We start from the raw sequence: 11,704 nt of genomic DNA on the forward strand, positions 1-11,704 counted from the left end.
GTAGCATCACTAATTTCATCTAAAAAAAAAACAAACTTCTAAATTTGTTCACAGAATAAACTTGTGCAATATTTTTTATAAAATTTCAATGCTTTGGCATTGTCTGTGGACAGACAAACTCAAAGGCAAAATTTCAATGTGCTAGATTTTTGCCCAATGGGCTTGTCTGTAAGTAAAAATCAATTAAATTTGCATAGGAAGACAATCTGCTTTATCAATATATTAAGGTACGTTTTTTGAACATTGCAAGAATTCAGAATCAGGAAAAACACCAGCTTTTCAAATTTTAGCAAATTATATACCTAATACATACAGTACAAAGGTGGCAAATCTAGACTTGCATACAATAAAAAGCATATTATAAAGATTAAATTTTGTGGCATAAATCTAAGTCCAGTATCTTTAATTATTATAGGTTCTGAATTATCTGAATAACATTAAAAAATAAACTCAATGTAAACAAGCTAAAAATGTACCATTAATGGATGATATACTGTTCCTACAAAAACATTTATAGAGATAATTAGAACATATGGTATGCAGTAGTTGCAAGTTAGGGTTTTGCTTTATGCAGATTTTCTTCCAAAACCTTACAAATTAAGAATTTATTTAGTCATTAAATATAATAAGAGATGGCACCTAATGCCTACTTCTAAGCCAAATTACTTGAAATTTAGTAACATTAATATGGCTCTAATAAACTGTAAAAACCAGCAATCACTAGGTCATAACATATTTTGTGGTATCCTGTAATACCAAGAGTTCACTGAACAGATTCCCTCTATATTGTAATCGTCAGTTAACGGATGTAATTAAACAATCTTCTATTACTTCTCCCTTTTCGAGACAGTACCGCTATTTTACACCATTTAATTTTGGGAATGGCAAGAATAGAACAAAAAAAATTCAATAATTTTAAAAGAATACTGCCATATTTGCTATCTTCAATCAGAAAGGAAACAACAAATAAATGAAATAGAAATATTTAGAGACCAACACAATTTATAAGTTATGCTCGTCTATATATCTATATATATAAAAACGAATGTATGTCTGTTGTCTGTGTGTGTGTTTGTCCTTCATGCATTACTACACCATTTATCCGATTTCCATGAAACTTTGGGAAGTTGTTTAATACACTCCCGCGAAGGTTTGTGACATATGTGAAGACCGCCATTTCCCCCCTTCCAAAAATATCTTTATATATGGATTAAGGCTTTTATGTCCAACAGATGGCGCTAACTCTGACGACCTAAGTTTGCTTTTCTGTGAGAATGGACTAAAGCAGATCATTCGTTTGTTCCTACCGATTCCTTTGAAATTTTGACCAACGTTGCATTCGAATACGCACGTGTTTTTATATAATATACATGTCGAAATTCTCCACACTGGGGGGAGATGGACGGGATTAAGGCTTACTGTGAAGAACTCGACTTTTATTATACTATTTTAGATGAGTGTTTGATTGCGTTTTAATAGGGAACGTCAAGACAATGTACACTAAGAAGGGATTTTTTGAAATTCCCCCACGGGAGAAGTGTTATACGTTTATAATAGATACATTTTGAGCCATAACAACGCGTGGCTGGGTCTGCTAGTTATAGTATAAATTCCCATTGTCGTCCGTCCATCTTTCCTTAATCTCGAGAACAGAGTTGCTTAGATGAAAGTCGAGAGCAACATGTAAAGCTTAGGGGCAGGCGGCCCCAATTAACTAAATACTAGCTTCTGGTGCATTATCTTATTTCAATTAAAAAATTCCCCCCCGAAAGGAATTAGATAGATGACTGGCACGACTCTATTCCAACAGGAAAAGTATGATATACAGCGGCAAGACACTACTAATTTGAGGTAGAGCATATATTTTAAATTAAGTAAGTTAAAAATATGATTAAAAATGCAGCCTGGCATTGTGATGATGTAATCACAGTAAATATTTGCTTGTTATTTTGTGTTTCAATCAAAATAAACTGTCTTTAAGTGTTACATATCAGTGGCGTGACGTCATTGGAAGCGGTGGAAGCGCCGCATCCACCTTCCAATGACCTTCCCTTGTATTTTCTAAAATATAAATTTTCGTATTTTAACGTACTTTGAATTAATTAATATTTTATTATAACTGCATTATGTATCTTATTAAAAAATTCTATACTATATGTCAAAAAAACGATAAGATCGCTATTGTATATTCGAATGTCAGTGGCGGAATGGAAGCGCTTCCGAGACAGCTGTCAAGGCGAGAATAACCGAATGGTGTAAAGCAGCCAGAGGGCATTGGCGCATGCGCTTTACAGAGCACAAACCTCAGCCGGTTTAGCTGGTGGAAACTACACACATGAAACGCTTCCAACGATTCTATCCCTTAGCCACTGGTAGGGAGCTATCTGACTAAGTGAATTGTTTAAGATTTAAAAAGTAAAGAGTATTCAATGTTATTTTTATGTACGTTTTTTTGCAAAGTTATATTTAATTACAGTATAATTAAAAGAAAATTATAATTATATTGACAGATTTTCAGACATAAAATCTTTAGAATTTTTATCACTTTTAGATGTTTTTCATAATATTAAAATTATTAACAATTTTTCCAAGCGTGTTTTAATTCTTTAAATTAAGTAAATTTTATGGGAAATTTTTTGATTTATCTAAATTACGTAGCGAATCGCAATATTTATATTCGTGTCCGGACTATATCGACAAGTAACTCTTAGACATAAAACACATTATAATTAATGTCGATCCGAACAAAGACGTACTAAAAGAATTATATAATTTAATATCATCAATATTTACGGTACCATCTACCAGTGGGTCTGTTGAGCGCAGTTTTTCGACCACGGAGAGAATTCATACATTGGCCAGGAACACTGGGTCGGAGGAAAAATTGTCGTCGCTAGCGTTGCTTTCGATAGAAAAAGAGGTTTTAAATACGTTGATGAGTCGCGACCAGCGACTTTTATGATAAAGTAATTAACGACTTTGCGGAAAAAATCGCCGAATAGAATTAGTTTATAAAAAATTAAAAAAAAACAAGTTTTTCGATCATTGTTTGTATCGTATCAATTTGTATTATGCATGTATTATTTGTATTTTACAACTAAAATACATAAATTGTTTATTTTTGTCATTTCCAGTATTTGTTTAAAACTTTTATGGAAATGTCATGTACCGGACAGGTCTGACCCGTTACGAAAGAGGCGAGAAAACGGTTAATTTAGAGTAGAATTTATTAGTTTAAAAAGACAGGTAAAAGACGTTTGTAGTCGGACACCCATTGTTTATATCAAACTGCCAGGCAGAAACTATAAACCACGGAAGGAAGTCGTCCTATGATCGGTGGAAGATCGAATTCATCTTCTATTTTGACTTTTCTCCGGCTCCAGGTAAGAGTCTCGTTACGCTTAGTAACCAGGGACCACCACTCGGAAAGCGTGATTGAGGGACAGTGACCAATCAAATGGACGAAAGAAAGAACGGGCATTGATATAATCTTCGACAATCCCACCACGCACGTACGAATGGACCCTAGATCATTACTGACGCGCAATTAACTGATTGCCCCTGGAAGTCGGCTTCTTACAGAAACACAGCTTCCCTATCATCAACCGTCGCGGCATGCCACTGCCGTGTTATGTACACAAGAAGCCCACAAAGTAAGTTTAAAGATTGGTTTAAGTTGTTTACAAACCAATAAAAATGAAAAGTTAAACCAATTAATAGAAGGGTTCCTAATCTTTTTTGTGTATTGTCCCTATTTAAAAAAGTATTTTTTCTGTCCACTCATTCAATGTTAAGTACTATATATATTATACAATATTATATTATATATAATATAACTTCTTATATAATTTAAAAAAAAAAAAAAACATTTATTTAAGAGCAAGAAGAAAAATGTGTAAGATTGTAAATATTTGCAAAGTCTTAGCTATCCCCGCAAACTTTCATTGACCCTTGAAGGGTCAATACCGACCCATCAAGAAAGCCGGAGTTAATATAATAGAATGTATTTAACAAAATATTTCAGTTTTAGAATTAATAAATCACAGGAGGGACAATCGTAAATTACTTATCAGCAGTTTATAATAAATTTAAATTTGATTTTGTACTCGACTATTTCAACCAAACACCAAAACACTTAGGGTTTTCAACGTCAATCGGCATAAGACAGCTGCGCAGCAGCGCCGAATGGATAAAATGGAACAAGCAGCTCTTCGCCTGCCGTTCGTCATTACCAGACGAACGACAACCCAGAACTCACCACGTGGAGGTGGCTGCTTCAGAGTTCCACCAAGAGTTGGAAAGAATGCAACTCCACAAGTGACCAACATCACTTGTCGAGCCGAGTTCTTCCTAACTCGCACGATGAAAATATTCATAATTACCTCTGGATTCAGCTATTCGAAATTATTACTATCTGAACTAAGAAATGCAATATTACAAAAACTAGTAATAAAAAAAGACGGAAATCTATAAATACACAAGGTCGTAATAAAATGCACGTTAGGGTCACAAAATTTAGTTCAATCTCATACCGGACCGCATTAACCAAAAACAATAAAAAAAAATAAAAAAAATACTCGCCCTGCGCGCGATTTAATAAAACAGGACACAGAAAGCCCTCTCCATCTCCGGTCGGCCTCTTAACTCGAGCGGGCCTTAAAGAAACGAAACACAGAAAGCCTCACCGTCTTTTGCCTTCGACCCGTTCTTGTATCTTCGTTCTTCGCCCTAAGAAGGCCTCTTCGCCTTACGCGGGCTTTATTAGAACGGTGTCGACGGCGGCCTTCGACCCGTTCTTGTATCTTCTTTCTTCGCCCTAGGAAGGCCTCTTCGCCCTACGCGGGCCTGTTCGCCCTACGCGGGCCTGTTCGCCTTACGGGACTTTATTAGAACGGTGTCGACGCCGCCTTCGATTCCCGTTCTTGTATCTTCTTTCTTCGCCCTAGGAAGGCCTCTTCGCCCTACGCGGGCCTGTTCGCTCTACGCGGGCCTGTTCGCCTTCCGCGGGCTTTTCTGGAACGGGGTGCTGTCTTCGTCTTCATCTGAGCGAGCCTTAATGATGCAGAACACTTAACAATAGCCACCTACAATAGAAAAAGTCAACAATGCATTCTAACAATTCGTTACGTATTGTTAGAATGTATTGTTTGGAAGGCGTGAGGTATTATGATCCCGTCATATTTTTACGTCACGCGTTAGGTAAAAACATTAATCGGTTTGAAATATTTCACAAAATATTATCTTATATATAAAATTCTCGTGTCACAATGTTAGTTACCTTACTCCTCCGAAACGGCTTTACCGATTTCTACCAAATTTGATATGCATATTCAGTAGGTCTGAGAATCGGCTACTATCTATTTTTCATACCCTACACCATTTCCCCCTTTCAAAAATATATTTATATATGGATTAAGGCTTTTATGTCCAACAGATGGCGCTAACTTCCGACGACCTAAGTTTGCTTTTCTGTGAGGCATTATGCTTTTCTGTGAGAATGGACTGAAGCAGATCATTTTCTATCTATCTATATAAATAAAATATAACGTTCGTTTGTTCCTACCGATTCCTTTGAAATTTTGACACAACGTTGCATTCGAATACGCACGTGTTTTTATATAATATACATGTCGAAATTCCCCCCAGTGGGGGGAGATGGACGGGATTAAGGCTTACCGTGAAGAACTCGGCTTCTATTATACTAATTTACATGCGGTTTTTTGCGTTTTTAATTGCGTTTTAATAGGTTACGTCAACAGAATATACACTAAAAAGGGATTTTTCGATATTCCCCAGCGGGAAAAGTGACGGGATTAAGGCTTACTGTGAAGAACTCGGCTTTTATTATACTATTTTAGATGCGTTTTTGATTGCGTTTTAATAGGGTACGTCAAGAGAATGTACACTAAGAAGGGATTTTTTGAAATTCCCCCACGGGGGAAGTGTTATACATTATAATAGATACATTTTGAGCCACAACAACGCGTGGCCGGGTCAGCTAGTCTTATATATAAAATTCTCCTGTCACAATTTTTGTTACCGTACTCCTCCGAAACGGCTTTACCGATTTTTACCAAATTTTGTATGCATACTCAGTAGGTCTGAGAATCGGCTACTATCTATTTTTCATACCCTACACCATTTCCCCCTTTCAAAAATATATTTATATATGGATTAAGGCTTTTATGTCCAACAGATGGCGCTACCTTCCGACGACCTAAGTTTGCTTATCTGTGAGGCATCATGCTTTTCTGTGAGAATGGACTGAAGCAGATCATTTTCTATCTATCTATATAAATAAAAAATTTAATATAACGTATAATACCTATAATATAAGTATAACGTATAATATAAGTATAAATAAAATATAACTTTCGTTTGTTCCTACCGATTCCTTTGAAATTTTGACACAACGTTGCATTCGAATACGCACGTGTTTTTATATAATATGCATGTCGAAATTCCCCCCAGTGGGGGAAATGGACGGGATTAAGGCTTACCGTGAAGAACTCGGCTTCTATTATACTATTTTACATGCGGTTTTTTGCGTTTTTAATTGCGTCAACAGAATATACACTAAAAAGGGATTTTTCGATATTCCCCAGCGGGAAAAGTGACGGGATTAAGGCTTACTGTGAAGAACTCGGCTTTTATTATACTATTTTAGATGCGTTTTTGATTGCGTTTTAATAGGGTACGTCAAGAGAATGTACACTAAGAAGGAATTTTTTGAAATTCCCCCACGGGGGAAGTGTTATACATTTATAATAGATACATTTTGAGCCACAACAACGCGTGGCCGGGTCAGCTAGTTTTATTATAATAATGTTCATTAGAAACAGGATTACTTTATGATTTTTAAGTTAAAATAATGCTTTCTGTTTTCTAATAAATAAAATTATAGAAATGTCGAATCATTAATTTATTCTAAAGTAATGTTATCTGTATTTTTGAAAATTCAAAGTGGAATTTGTAATGATTGTGGCCCTTTGCACGCCAAGTAATGCTATCAGAATGTCTTACAGTCAGAGCCGGCCCCACCGTAAAACGAACAGAGCAGTCGCTCCAGGCGCTAAATCCTATATGCGCCAGTTACATCACCAGTGTTGCCGCCACGAGCGCTGCCGTTTTAGTTGACTAGTCCATTTCGAAGCGCCAGCACTGCCGAGCGTGTTCCCGCGCTTTCTACGTGAATTTCACTTATCAGCTGACGTGTGAATAAGTATTTTTTTATTCGTTAAGATATACGTGTCCATCCCATAAAACTTATAGACAGCGACAAAAATCAAATGTTTGGAGGGCCGACGCGGCTCTATTGCCCGTTGGCGGGTCAGAAATGGGTTACACAAACGTGACATCTTTCCCAAATTCGTTTGCGACGTGTTCATTTTATAAACCTAGAGTACCTAGATATGAGAGTAGCGACACACGGTTCATCGCCGCTGTGTTCTGTCGACTGTCATCACGTGTTATACGTGTTTATATTAAGAAATGACGATTTTTTTAGTTCAATAAAGCACTTTTAGGAATAAAATGCTTTGTTAAATTTTAAAAAAGTCGTCATTTCTTAATGTAAACCCTTAGACCACGTGATGACAGTCGACAGAACATGGCGGCGATGACTCGTGTGTCGCTACTCTCATATCTAGGGGTGCATATACTTTTGGAATCAAACTGATCCAAGATCACTTCGATCGTTCAAATTGTGTATACAAAGGAACTACTGCGATCCGATCAATCTCTATTTGCGTATACAAACGCCATCTAGGATCAACTGGATCGCGATCAAACTAATCCGAGCGGAGGGTAGGATCGTTTGGATCGGATAAGAGATTAAAGATGGCGGCTTCCATGGTTGAAGTTAAGCTTACAGTAAATAACGAAGAAACACGTTTAATTGTTGACAAGGAAACTTATTTAAAACTTATAAATGACAAGTAAAAACATCATTATTAAAATGTCCGATAAACTGAGACGAAAAAATAAGTATTTAGAAACAATTTTGCTAGATTGTACAGCAAGAATGTATGGCGTGCACTTTCACCTTTTCTGCAAGTTTTATTTTTAATTTTGTAAAATTTTTATTTAAATTTTATTTTATGGAAAACAATTTTATTCACAGAGCAATACGATTTAAAAATTCGTCCGAATGAGCACAAACAATTTTGTCAAATAAACGATAATTCATAACAGCGTATGTCGTTTAGTACCAACTACTGTTTTAATATCGAGGGATAAAATGGATTATTTTAATTTAATTAATTGATCCTTGTTAGTTAATGCAACACCAAAGTGGATAAAGTTAATATTAAAAGTACCGAAAAACCTTTATAATACGGCCGAACGAAAATGAAGCCCGACACAGAGGATAAACAGATTGAGCCAGGGAGAAGTCACCATTCTTTCTCCTCGAATTTCTGGCTTTTAAAAAAAATCTCTCCCCTAAATTATTAAATTATTAATTAAGTTTTTGCACTGTCTTTCTCTCAACACATCTTCTCCAAACATGTACCATAAGTTTTTTTTGTTCGAACAGCATTTTGATTTTTTAGTTATAAAAAAGCAAAATATGCCGAAAATGATGCTTTCGATTTTCCATATTTGATGAGTCACCGAAAAAAAAACAATTGTACAGAATCAAACAAAATTTTTTACAAATAAGCCTTAAAATGTCAGCTGTCGAAGTATATAATGAAAATGTGGTTTAAAATAAAATTGGCTGGTAAAAATACATCTAATTCCTCTAGTAATAAAAAAAAAACGAAATTAGTTTCCGAACAACCCAATATATTATGTTCACTAACCTGACGGCCGGATGGCCGAGCGGTAAAGGTGGCAGCCTACCGCTCTGGGGACCCGGGATCGAATCCGAACGGGTCGAATAATCCCCAGGAATTTTTCGGGGGGTGGTCCGTTCGGATATGTCGGGGCCCCGTCCCTCACCCCCGGTCGCCCCATTGTGGGCCTGGCCGAACCCATAATGGGCCTACTAAAAGAGGCCCTCTTAGTAAAAAAAAAAAAAAAAAAAAAAACCTTTATTTTCGTGAATCTAGACATTGCATCAATGTAGAATCTACTTAAATATAAACTCAAAAACAAGTTAAAGTGACATTGGAAAAAAAATTTAAAACGGTTCCTTATATCAACTATTCTGAATGTTCAGTCCTAAACAATATCTTAACTAGAAGTATTATCACCTTATTCCCAAATCCTCTTCCTCGTAATAGGCAATGTTACAACACATCATCCGAGGAAGACGGATATTTTAAACTCCGAGCCGTCCCAAACTTACAAAATTATAGAATACGTGGAAAATTTAAAAACTGGAAACAAAATCATAATGATTTCATTAGAATAACTTTAACATCTTTAAATGAGATTTTTAAGCAAAGAAAATTCTAATAAAAGAAAAGCAATTTCAAAAAAATAAAACAAGCAGGCATAAAAATGATTTAAAAAGTTGGCTCTTGCTTGACTTTGTGAAATTTGAACAGGAGGTTAAGGGAACCAGGAGTGAAGTCTGATAATTTTCAATTATACTAACAAGGGAGGATTTTCTGGTGTCAGTCCTCCATTTTAATAAATTATATATCATTCAATACAGGGGAGAAAAATAAGATTTGTATTTTTTCTTTTATCTGTCAGGTCGGCCATTTGAGAGAAATAGGTTCTAAAATGTTCTAATGCAATTCATACAGAAACATACACCAACAGTGGTAGTGTTGTGACTGGACTGGTCATGTCGTGCCACATACTGATTCTGTTCGTGGTTTTTACTTTTTATGGTTTTATGTAAATGTAAAGGAAAATGCAATATTTAGGACAAATTGTTTACAACGAGCCACAAATTGAAGGCATTTCTATCGCAATTTCTAATGAATTCTTTATTTCGAAAAATGTAAAATTTACATCAACATTTGAAAAACTTGTAATGTTCTCTTCTGTCACATATTCCGTCTTCTGTTACGTGTTTCAAAGTAGGAGCATAAAACTGATTATACGTAAATGATAAGAGCTTTAAAGTAAATTTTCTGTTATTTAATTTAAAAATGGTTGCCTCATCGACTTCCACTCTGATCATTTCTCGTATTGTTCTTGTTATAATCTCGAATTGCCTAAAGAAATAAACATCTAGAGTGTTCTTTTGTCACCAATAACTTTGGAAAAGCAGTTCTTATCCAGTTAACAATATTTATATTTCTATACAAACTGAATTAGAACATTTTAGAACTCTGTTTATCACAAATGGCTAACCTAACAAAGAAAAAATATGGATCTTATTTTCTCTCTCTATTGAATAATACAGATTTTATTAAAACGTAAGAGTGACATGAGAAATTTGAAAAATAACAAAAAGCTTAAAAGAGTAATTTTGTTCAATTATGATAAATGCATTTTTTAAATAGAGAAATTTAAGTTTAAAAAATACTAAGACACTAGCTCAAAGATAAAATTGTGTTAGGCACGATCTGTTATGAGATTTTATTATAAAATAATTTTTATATTTTTAATTATTATTAAAAGGCAAAAGGCTTAATTTTGAGGGTAGAGACGAATTTATTGAAAAATTGTAAATGCTATTAACGAGTAAAATTTTCATTAAGTTTAGCCCCATATGAGATATAACATATCCCCTCTTCTCTATCTCCCTACCTCCTTGACTTTTAATTACCAAAATTTAACAGTCTCAATACAATGGGTGGGTGGGTTAATAAACAAATCAGAGAACGAACACTTTCGTGAAAGATTTTTATGTTCAGACAATGAACACATGTTCAGATAACAAACACACGAAGAAGCAACGTAAAATAATGAATACCGATTGGTCTTCCTTTGTCTTCGGGCAACAATTCAAAACTTTTCGGGGCACAGACGACATCGATGCTCAACTTGGTATACACTGACCAGATAGTATTCCTCCAAACTTTGAAACTCCCTTTTTTCTTGTAATTCCAGCCTTTTATTTTTCTGACAGAAACAATTCTTTTATAGTATTCACGAGACTGTCAGGCAGGCACTCATTAAGTTTTGCATTGGTTTTTATTTTTGAAAGGTGAAAGTATAATAGCAAAGGTAGAGAGTGGGTAGATGTCTGATGTTGTCGGACAGTATGGCTTAAACAGGTCTACAGTAGGCCATAGTTCAATCTTATCTAAGAAAGATACAGTATAATCAAAAAGACTCAAGCAACTAAAGAAGTAACAAAAATCACATTTGAGAAATAAAGAACATTGAAGAGCTCATAATGGAACCTGAAACTGATCTGACGACAGAACACCAAGAAACTCGGCGAGATATATTTTCTTCTGAAAAAGACGATTAATGCTGATATCTGCTATTAAAAATCTTTTGAAGTGGGAGGATGTTAGAACAATGATATTAGAATGGCATTCAAATCAGGCTGAGGTTAATAGGCTTCGACATTACAGATTCTTTAACCTCCACAAACTGAAAAAACATGACTAATAAAAATGCTAAACTGTGTATATATGTATTTTTATTATTACATATAAATAAACGTAGTAAGAAAGTATATTTTTTATTTTTGGAGGTCTCCAGAACAAATTAATCAAATTCCCATAAAAACCTATGGTAAATCGATAATCGGTTAACGAACAATTCGGATAGTGAACAAAGTCTTGGAACAGATTATGTTCGTTAACTGATCACCCACTGTACTCCAGTATATAGAAATAACAACTGC

This window comes from Centruroides vittatus, unplaced genomic scaffold, assembly GCF_030686945.1.
Source record: "Centruroides vittatus isolate TY-2023 unplaced genomic scaffold, ASM3068694v2 contig_452, whole genome shotgun sequence".
NCBI classification, from domain to species: Eukaryota; Metazoa; Arthropoda; class Arachnida; order Scorpiones; family Buthidae; genus Centruroides; species Centruroides vittatus.